At 45.2% G+C, this 11,097-nt stretch overlaps 1 long non-coding RNA gene across 1 annotated transcript; it reads right to left on the bottom strand.

The window, feature by feature from the left end:
* Positions 1-2,611: 2,611 nt before the first annotated feature.
* LOC121843474 lies at positions 2,612-3,594 on the bottom strand. The gene is made up of 2 exons (XR_006081583.1): positions 3,344-3,594; positions 2,612-3,234 (listed from the first exon to the last, which is right to left on the bottom strand). It is a non-coding gene; the product is annotated as an uncharacterized LOC121843474 (long non-coding RNA).
* Positions 3,595-11,097: the final 7,503 nt, after the last annotated feature.

The raw sequence follows: 11,097 nt of genomic DNA, 5'->3' as shown, positions 1-11,097 counted from the left end.
TGTTACAGCAGCAGTCTAATGGATAACACACTAAGTGACATCACTGTTACAGCAGCAGTCTAATGGATAACACACTAAGTGACATCACTGTGTTGCAGCAGCAGTCTAATGGATAACACACTAAGTGACATCACTGTTAGAGCAGCAGTCTAATGGATAACACACTAAGTGACATCACTGTGTTGCAGCAGCAGTCTAATGGATAACACACTAAGTGACATCACTGTTACAGCAGCAGTCTAACGGATAACACACTAAGTGACATCACTGTTACAGCAGCAGTCTAATGGATATCACACTAAGTGACATCACTGTGTTGCAGCAGCAGTCTAATGGATAACACACTAAGTGACATAACTGTGAGTCCGTCTTCTCAACAAGAGAGCAACTGGTGTCTGAATAAATGTGTGTGTGTGTGTGTGTGTACCTGCATATGTGTGTGTGTTGCTGTAATAATAAGGTCAGTATAGCAAGGCTATGACGTGGTAGAGAGACTGCCCTCAACTGGTCAAACTATACAATGACAGCACTCATTGTGGAAACTTCCCTGCTGGCTCCTCCCCTTTAATCACTACAACACCAGCAGTTTGTTCTCTCTCTCTCTCTCTCATTCTCTCCTTCTCTCATTCTCTCCTTCTCTCTCTCTCTCTCTCTCTCGCATTCTCTCCTTCTCTCCTTCTCTCCTCTCTCTCTCTCTCTCTCGCTTTCTCTCTCTCCTCATTCTCTCCTTCTCTTATTCTCTCCTTCTCTCTCTCTCTCTCCTTCTCTCAGTCTCTCCTTCTCTCATTCTCTCTTTCCCTCTCTCTCTCTCCTTCCCTCTCTCTCTCTCTCTCTCTCTCTCTCTCTGTCTCTCTCTCTCTCTCTCTCTCACCATTAACATTCTGTACTTCCTGCCATGTGGCTCACGTTATACTTCCTCTAACTGCGATCATGTCTGTGTCCTTTACGGCACCATATTCCCTATATTATAGTGCCCTATGGGGTCTTTGTCAAACGTAGTGTACTATATAGGGAATAGGGTGCCATTGGGGATGTAGCCCATGATTCTATAAGAGGCCTCTCAGGGTACAAACTAACGACTAGAAGGAACTATAACACATGTGAAGGACACACACACACACACACACGTGCTAAAAAATAGAGCAAAGAACATGTGGACAGAAACAAATACAACAAATAGAACAACTATATAAAAAATGTAATATATAAGGAGTTCTCTCCTTCTCTCTCTCTCCTTCTGTCCTTCTCTCTGTCCTTCTCTCAAATCATAAAAAATCTCTATCTCCTTCTCTCATTCTCTCTCTCCTTCTCTCCTTCTCTCTCTCCTTCTCTCATTCTCGCTCTCCTTCTCTCCTTCTCTCTCTCTCTCATTCTCCTCCTTCTCTCTTCTCTCTCTCCTTCTCTCATTCTCGGACACACACACACACACACACACACACACACACACACACACACACACACACACACACACACACACACACACACACACACACACACACACACACACACACACACACATGCTAAAAAATAGAGCAAAGAACATGTGGACAGAAACAAATACAACAAATAGAACAACTATATAAAAATGTAATATATAAGGAGTTCTCTCCTTCTCTCTCTCTCTTCTGTCCTTCTCTCTCTCCTTCTCTCTTCTCTCTCTCTTCTCTCCTTCTCTCTCTCCTTCTCTCATTCTCTCTCTCCTTCTCTCATTCTCTCTCTCCTTCTCTCATTCTCGCTCTCCTTCTCTCCTTCTCTCTCTCTCTCTCTCTCCTTCTCTCCTTCTCTCTCTCCTTCTCTCTCTCCTTCTCTCATTCTCTCTCTCCTTCTCTCATTCTCGCTCTCCTTCTCTCCTTCTCTCTCTCTCTCACTCTCCTTCTCTCTCCTTCTCTCATTCTCTCTCTCTCTCTCTCTCTCTCTCCTTCTCTCATCCTTCTCTCATTCTCTCTCTCTCTCTCTCTCCTTCTCTCACTCTCTCTCACACACACACACACACACACACACACACACACACACACACACACACACACACACACACACACACACACACACACACATGCTAAAAAATAGAGCAAAGAACATGTGGACAGAAACAAATACAACAAATAGAACAACTATATAAAAATGTAAAATATAAGGAGTTCTCTCCTTCTCTCCTTCTCTCTCTCTCCTTCTCTCTCTCCTTCTCTCCTTCTCTCTCTCCTCTCATTCTCTCTCTCTCTCTCTCTCTCTCTCTCTCTCTCTCTCTCCTTCTCTCCCTCTCTCTCTCCTTCTCTCTCTCCTTCTCTCTCTCTCCTTCTCTCCCTCTCTCTCTCCTTCTCTCTCTCCTTCTCTCCTTCTCTCTCTCCTTCTCTCATTCTCTCTCTCTCTCTCTCTCTCTCTCATCTTCTCTCTTCTTCTCTCTCTCCTTCTCTTCTCTCTCTCTCTACTCTATCTTTCTCTCACTTCACTCACTCTCACACACACACAGTCTGGACACACACACACACACACACACACACACACACACACACACACACACACACACACACACACACACACACACACACACACACAGTACACACACACACACACACACACACAGTACACACACACACACACACACACACGTGTGTAAAATATAAGGAGTTTATTTCAGCATAAATACACGAAGCCTTAAAATGACATTGAAAATAAATACAGAATGCCTCTTATATACAACAGACATTTCTATGTACAGTAAGTACAACATAGTTTACAATATAAATATAGCTACTGTACCTTTAAAGACACGATAGTTTCATATACACATACATTCATATCTTAAAGGGATAGTTCACCCTAAAAAAAATGTAAGTTTACTTGTACCAATGTTTCTCCATTTCGGGCTTTGATTTCTCCTAATACATATTCTCCTTATATAGAATCTATATTAAATATCTTTGACTCTACTTGACATCAGACATCACATTTTCTGGAGACATTAAAACATCTGAGAAACAGTCCCTTTAAATAAATTTCTGAGACATGTAAATAACCTGTTTTTAGCGTGAACTGCCCCTTTAAAACACATTTCTGAGACATGTAAATAACCTGTTTTTAGCGTGAACAGCCCCTTTAAAACACATTTCTGAGACATGTAAATAACCTGTTTTTAGCGCGAACAGCCCCTTTAAAACACATTTCTGAGACATGTAAATAACCTGTTTTTAGCGTGAACTGCCCCTTTAAAACACATTTCTGAGACATGTAAATAACCTGTTTTTAGCGTGAACTTTAGTTTAAAACACATTTCTGAGACATGTAAATAACCTGTTTTTAGCGTGAACTGCCCCTTTAAAACACATTTCTGAGACATATAAATAACCTGTTTTTAGCGTGAACTGCCCCTTTAAAACACATTTCTGAGACATGTAAATAACCTGTTTTTAGCGTGAACAGCCCCTTTAAAACACATTTCTGAGACATGTAAATAACCTGTTTTTAGCGTGAACTGCCCCTTTAAAACACATTTCTGAGACTGTTTTTCATGTTCCTTTCTTTGGTATTTTAGTTTGACTGGAAGACTTGTGTAAAGTTCCGTGTTTTAGATTCCGTTCTGCTTTTTTAAGCCTCTGAAACACATCCCACGTGTTGTCCCCCATTCACTAAACGTGTACTGCATTTAACAGGGAGAGTCCCACATGGTCCCCCATTCACTATATAGTGTACTGCATTTAACCAGGTAAATACATCCCACATGGCCCCCCATTCACTATATAGTGTACTGCATTTAACCAGGTAAATACATCCCACATGGCCCCCCATTCACTATATAGTGAACTACTTTTCACCCGGTCAACAGTACGTGGACATGGTGCAGTACCTATTGACAAGGAGCGACAGGTTAGAGAGGTGGCCTAACCCCCCACAACAACAGCTCCCCAGGTACCCAGTTAGAGAGGTGGCCCTGAGCACTTAACCCCCCCCCCAAACAACAGCTTCCCAGGTAGCCTTGAGCAAGGCACTTAACCCCCCACAACAACAGCTCCCCAGGTACCCAGTTAGAGAGGTGGCCTTGAGCAAGGCACTTAACCCCCCTCCCCACAACAACAACTCCCCAGGTACCCAGTTAGAGAGGTACTTATCCCACCCCCACAACAACAGCTCCCCAGGTACCCAGTTAGAGAGGTTGCCTTGAGCAAGGCACTTAACCCCCACAACAACAGCTCCCCAGGTACCCAGTTAGAGAGGTGGCCTTGAGCAAGGCACTTAACCCCCGCCCCACAACAACAACTCCCCAGGTACCCAGTTAGAGAGGTACTTATCCCACCCCCACAACAACAGCTCCCCAGGTACCCAGTGTGGCAGCCTCCTGCACCTCTCCAAAAACTGTATGTGAGTTGGTGTGAAGCAGAAGTCACATTTTGATTGGTCCTTGTGTGCAGTTGACCAATAAAGTCATCTTGTCAACCAGCCTCCTTTCCAGCACAGTCTGGTAACAGTTCTCCCTGCGCCGTGGGGCCCATCATCCAGGCTAATTCATCAGACCTATGTCCAGTCTGGTAACAGTTCTCCCTGCACCGTGGGGCCCATCCCCCAGGCTAATTCATCAGACCTATGTCCAGTCTGGTAACAGTTCTCCCTGCGCCGTGGGGCCCATCCCCCAGGCTAATTCATCAGACCTATGTCCAGTCTGGTAACAGTTCTCCCTGCGCCGTGGGGCCCATCACCCAGGCTAATTCATCAGACCTATGTCCAGTCTGGTAACAGTTCTCCCTGCGCCGTGGGGCCCATCATCCATGCTAATTCATCAGACCTATGTCCAGTCTGGTAACAGTTCTCCCTGCGCCGTGGGGCCCATCATCCAGGCTAATTCATCAGACCTATGTAAGAAATGGGCTGCCATTAAGGAGTGAACACACACCTGTCCTGTGGTGCCCGTGGCTGTGACTGTAGAAGGCTGGTAAAATTCCCTGACACAAGTCCAGACCGGTCCTGAGGACAGACTACAGACAGCAGCGAATCACTAACGGGTCCCTCTCTGACAATAATACAGTCATAACACCATAACACTATAATGAATAATGCTGTGGAAACACACACAGACACACACGCACGCACGCACACACACACACACACACATACACACACACACTAAAATATACTGACTGACAGACTCAAGTGGAAGATTTGTCAGACATGAGAGCTGAGTGAAGTGGTAGATCGATGTGTGTGTGTCTGTGTGTGTGTGTGTGTGTGTGTGTGTGTGTGTCTGTGTGTGTGTGTGTGTGTGTGTGTGTGTGTGTGTGTGTGTGTGTGTGTGTGTGTGTGTGTGTGTGTGTGTGTGTCTGTGTGTGTGTGTGTGTGTGTGTGTGTGTGTGTGTGTGTGTGTGTGTGTGTGTGTGTGTCTGTGTGTGTGTCTGTGTGTGTGTGTGTGTGTGTGTGTGTGTGTCTGTGTCTGTGTGTGTGTGTGTTTGTGTGTATTTTCACAGCATTATTCACCAGACACGACACACGACTCAGGAGCGAGTGACCCCCTCGTCTCCATGGAAACTGGCAGCACACACACAGAGTCTGTCACTATTTTACTCTGATTATTATCTATCCTGATGCCAAGTCACTTTACCCTGCCTTCATCTACATATATACCTCAAATACCTTATTATTATCTATCCTGATGTCTAGTCACTTTACCCTGCCTTCATCTACATATCTACCTCAAATACCTTATTATTATCTATCCTGATGTCTAGTCACTTTACCCTGCCTTCATGTACATATCTACCTCAAATACCTTATTATTATCTATCCTGATGTCTCGTCACTTTACCCTGCCTTCATCTACATATCTACCTCAAATACCTTATTATTATCTATCCTGATGTCTAGTCACTTTACCCTGCCTTCATGTACATATCTACCTCAAATACCTTATTATTATCTATCCTGATGTCTCGTCACTTTACCCTGCCTTCATCTACATATCTACCTCAAATACCTTATTATTATCTATCCTGATGTCTAGTCACTTTACCCTGCCTTCATCTACATATCTACCTCAAATACCTTATTATTATCTATCCTGATGCTCTAGTCATGTACTATCTACCTCAAATACCTTATTATTATCTATCCTGATGTCTAGTCACTTTACCCTGCCTTCATCTACATATCTACCTCAAATACCTTATTATTATCTATCCTGATGTCTAGTCACTTTACCCTGCCTTCATCTACATATCTACCTCAAATACCTTATTATTATCTATCCTGATGTCTAGTCACTTTACCCTGCCTTCATCTACATATCTACCTCAAATACCTTATTATTATCTATCCTGATGTCTAGTCACTTTACCCTGCCTTCATCTACATATCTACCTCAAATACCTTATTATTATAATTTGTATTATCTAACCTGGTACTTCCTGTTTATAGCTCCACATTGATATGGTGCTCCCTTTACATAGTGCATGTGACAAATAACATTTTATTACATTTTTTATTTGAACTGGGAGTGTACCCTGCTGTTACACAGTCTGTCTCTGAACTGGGAGTGTACCCTGCTGTTACACTGTCTGTCTCTGAACTGGGAGTGTACCCTGCTGTTACACTGTCTGTCTCTGAACTGGGAGTGTACCCTGCTGTTACACTGTCTGTCTCTGAACTGGGAGTGTACCCTGCCGTTACACTGTCTGTCTCTGAACTGGGAGTGTACCCTGCCTATTACACTGTCTGTCTCTAAACTGGGAGTGTACCCTGCTGTTATACTGTCTGTCTCTGAACTGGGAGTGTCCCTGCTGTTACACTGTCTGTCTCTGAACTGGGTGTACCCTGCCGTTACACTGTCTGTCTCTGAACTGGGAGTGTACCCTGCCGTTACACTGTCTATCTCTGAACTGGGAGTGTACCCTGCCTATTACACTGTCTGTCTCTGAACTGGGAGTGTACCCTGCCTATTACACTGTCTGTCTCTAAACTGGGAGTGTACCCTGCCTATTACACTGTCTGTCTCTAAACTGGGAGTGTACCCTGCCTATTACACTGTCTGTCTCTGAACTGGGAGTGTACCCTGCTGTTATACTGTCTGTCTCTGAACTGGGAGTGTACCCTGCCTATTACACTGTCTGTCTCTGAACTGGGAGTGTACCCTGCCTATTACACTGTCTGTCTCTGAACTGGGAGTGTACCCTGCTGTTATACTGTCTGTCTCTGAACTGGGAGTGTACACTGTTATACTGTCTGTCTCTGAACTGGGAGTGTACCCTGCTGTTATACTGTCTGTCTCTGAACTGGGAGTGTACCCTGCCTATTACACTGTCTGTCTCTGAACTGGGAGTGTACCCTGCCTATTACACTGTCTGTCTCTGAACTGGGAGTGTACCCTGCCTATTACACTGTCTGTCTCTAAACTGGGAGTGTACCCTGCCTATTATACTGTCTGTCTCTGAACTGGGAGTGTACCCTGCCTATTACACTGTCTGTCTCTGAACTGGGAGTATACCCTGCCGTTACACTGTCTGTCTCTGAACTGGGACTGTACCCTGCCTATTAGACTGTCTGTCTCTGAACTGGGAGTATACCCTGCCGTTACACTGTCTGTCTCTGAACTGGGAGTGTACCCTGCCTATTAGACTGTCTGTCTCTGAACTGGGAGTGTACCCTGCTGGTATACTGTCTGTCTCTGAACTGGGAGTGTACCCTGCCTATTACACTGTCTGTCTCTGAACTGGGAGTGTACCCTGCCTATTACACTGTCTGTCTCTGAACTGGGAGTGTACCCTGCCTATTACACTGTCTGTCTCTGAACTGGGAGTGTACCCTGCCTATTACACTGTCTGTCTCTGAACTGGGAGTATACCCTGCCGTTACACTGTCTGTCTCTGAACTGGGAGTGTACCCTGCCTATTATACTGTCTGTCTCTGAACTGGGAGTGTACCCTGCCTATTACACTGTCTGTCTCTAAACTGGGAGTGTACCCTGCCTATTATACTGTCTGTCTCTGAACTGGGAGTGTACCCTGCCTATTACACTGTCTGTCTCTGAACTGGGAGTATACCCTGCCGTTACACTGTCTGTCTCTGAACTGGGAGTGTACCCTGCCTATTAGACTGTCTGTCTCTGAACTGGGAGTGTACCCTGCCTATTAGACTGTCTGTCTTTGAACTGGGAGTGTACCCTGCCTTACACTGTCTGTCTCTGAACTGGGAGTGTACCCTGCTGTTATACTGACTGTCTCTGAACTGGGAGTGTACCCTGCCTATTACACTGTCTGTCTCTGAACTGGGAGTGTACCCTGCCGTTACACTGTCTGTCCCTGAACTGGGAGTGTACCCTGCCTCACTGTCTGTCTCTGAACTGGGAGTGTACCCTGCTGTTATACTGTCTGTCTCTGAACTGGGAGTGTACCCTGCTGTTATACTGTCTGTCTCTGAACTGGGAGTGTACCCTGCTGTTACACTGTCTGTCCCTGAACTGGGAGTGTACCCTGCTGTTATACTGTCTGTCCCTGAACTGGGAGTGTACCCTGCCTATTACACTGTCTGTCCCTGAACTGGGAGTGTACCCTGCCGTTACACTGTCTGATAATACATACAGCACAGAACACAGAAGTGCATCACAAAAGGCACCCTATTGCCTAGTGCACTACTTTGGACCAGACTCCTATGGGAAAGTAGTGCACTAAATACAGAATAGGGTGCCAATAGGGACACAGACAGAAGCAGACATACAATCACTCTGGTTATGAATGAAACCTCATTCATTAGGTACCAGGGAAAAATTACACATGTATTCATTACAAATTCATAAATTACAAATTCATAAATTACAAATTCACACATTCCCTATGATTTCCATTCGTGACTGGTTAAGAGGGATGACTCAGAGAACATCCCATCACGGTTTTAGGCTTTCGTTTTATTCTAGACCAGTAGCTCCTGTACAACCATTGGATGTCCAAGTAGCCTGGTGTTTCATCCATCCCGTCTGTCTATGTATCTGTCTGTTTGACTCGTCGTTGGAGGATATTAGCTGTGAACCTCTGTTTTCACCTGTAATCCTTTTAAGTGTGTTATTCTCCAGGTTGCAGATGCTGGCAGTTTATGTTGCCTGCCCTGCCCAGCCCCAAGCTACTCCTCTGGGGTCGGCCCAACCTGATCAGCCGGTGGAGATGGCTCCAGGCATACGCCAACCGGCCAGACACTAGGTCCAACGAGGCTGGGTCCACACCTGCCCAGAGGTTCCCCGTCGAAGGCCCCCAAACATCCCCCTGAACCCTCCACTGGACCCCCCACTGGAGCTCCCACCGCCTCCTTGACCAGCTTAGGTAGAGCCACAGAGTCAGGTAAGATGGAGCTGCTGTCGCTCCCCAGGAAGAGGTGATCCAGAGCCCGGTTCTGGAGGCTCTCCCTCAGGCTGCGGACCAGCTCCTCCATCCTGGCCACCAGGTGGCGATCCTCCCAGGCCTAAAAAAGAATGACAAGTAGACAGTCAGTAAGATGCAAAAAACCTTAGTAACCTATTTACAAATGATTCTAAACATACGTGTAGATCAGCTCTATAGAGGACAATAAATCAGGATGGATAACAGGTCTCCAATCAAATCAAAGTTTACTGTCATGTGAAGGGATGGGCAAAAATGACAAATTACAATTACAAATTATAATTACAAATTACAATAGCAAAATACCCTAAAGACTAATGAATCAAAATAAATTACAAAAATATGCTTGCAAAGTATGCAGTGGACTAAGGCCCTGCGTCTCAGTGCTCCTTAGTTTAATACCCTGACTGGTTCCGAGTGGTGCCGTGGAGTAAGGCCCTACCGTCTCAGTGCTCCTTAGTTTAATACCCTGACTGGTCCCGAGTGGTGCCGTGGACTAAGGCCCTGCATCTCAGTGCTCCTTAGTTTAATACCCTGACTGGTCCCGAGTGGTACAGTGGACTAAGGCCCTGCGTCTCAGCGCTCCTTAGTTTAATACCCTGACTGGTCCCGAGTGGTGCAGTGGACTAAGGCCCTACCGTCTCAGTGCTCCTTAGTTTAATGCCCTGACTGGTCCCGAGTGGTGCAGTGGACTAAGGCCCTACCGTCTCAGTGCTCCTTAGTTTAATACCCTGACTGGTCCCGAGTGGTGCAGTGGACTAAGGCCCTACCGTCTCAGTGCTCCTTAGTTTAATACCCTGACTGGTCCCGTGTGGTGCAGTGGACTAAGGCCCTGCGTCTCAGTGCTCCTTAGTTTAATACCCTGACTGGTCCCGTGTGGTGCAGTGGACTAAGGCCCTACCGTCTCAGTGCTCCTTAGTTTAATGCCCTGACTGGTCCCGAGTGGTGCAGTGGACTAAGGCCCTGCGTCTCAGTGCTCCTTAGTTTAATACCCTGACTGGTCCCGAGTGGTGCAGTGGACTAAGGCCCTACCGTCTCAGTGCTAAAGGCTTCACTACAGACACCCTGGTTCGATTCCAGGCTGTATCTTTACCAGCCGTGATTGGGGGTCCCATAGGGTGGCGCACAATTGACCCAGCGTCGTCCGGAGGCCGTCATTGTAAATAAGAATTTGTTCTTAATGTTAAATAAATAAATAAAATTTAAAAAATCACTCTGGATAAGAGTATCTGCTAAACGACCAAAATGTAAATGTAAAAATAAAAAACAGACTGGTTATTATAATTGGCCTTGTTTCGTGGCAGAGCTCATTAGAATAATACCCAGCATGTTTTGCGAGTGTTCATTTTCTCACTTACATTTTGGTAAGCAGACACTCTTATCACACCACAGTGCCATCAGACTTCTGATACCAGTGCAGAATGAAAGGGTGACATAAAAAGGTGATATAAAAAAATTATACAGAGAAGTATTTTGTATATTAAAAATACAAATTACAGCTCTCTAAAGCATCTGGTTACAAAATACACTACTGAGTAGTGTACACAGTACACTGAAATACTTACTAGCAATCTCTACTCTCTAACAGTGGAGCATCTACTTAAAAAATATTCAGCAAAAATAACATGTAAATAAAGCAGTAAGAGAAGACAATACAAGTACCTATTAAAGGTAGGGTGTAACCTGTAGTACCTATTAAAGGTATGGTGTAACCTGTAGTACCTATTAAAGGTATGGTGTAACCTGTAGTACC

This window comes from Oncorhynchus tshawytscha, unplaced genomic scaffold, assembly GCF_018296145.1.
Source record: "Oncorhynchus tshawytscha isolate Ot180627B unplaced genomic scaffold, Otsh_v2.0 Un_contig_6608_pilon_pilon, whole genome shotgun sequence".
Taxonomy (NCBI): Eukaryota; Metazoa; Chordata; class Actinopteri; order Salmoniformes; family Salmonidae; genus Oncorhynchus; species Oncorhynchus tshawytscha.
Note: the sequence above shows the minus strand (reverse complement) of the source record. Positions and strands in the feature narration are given on the sequence as shown.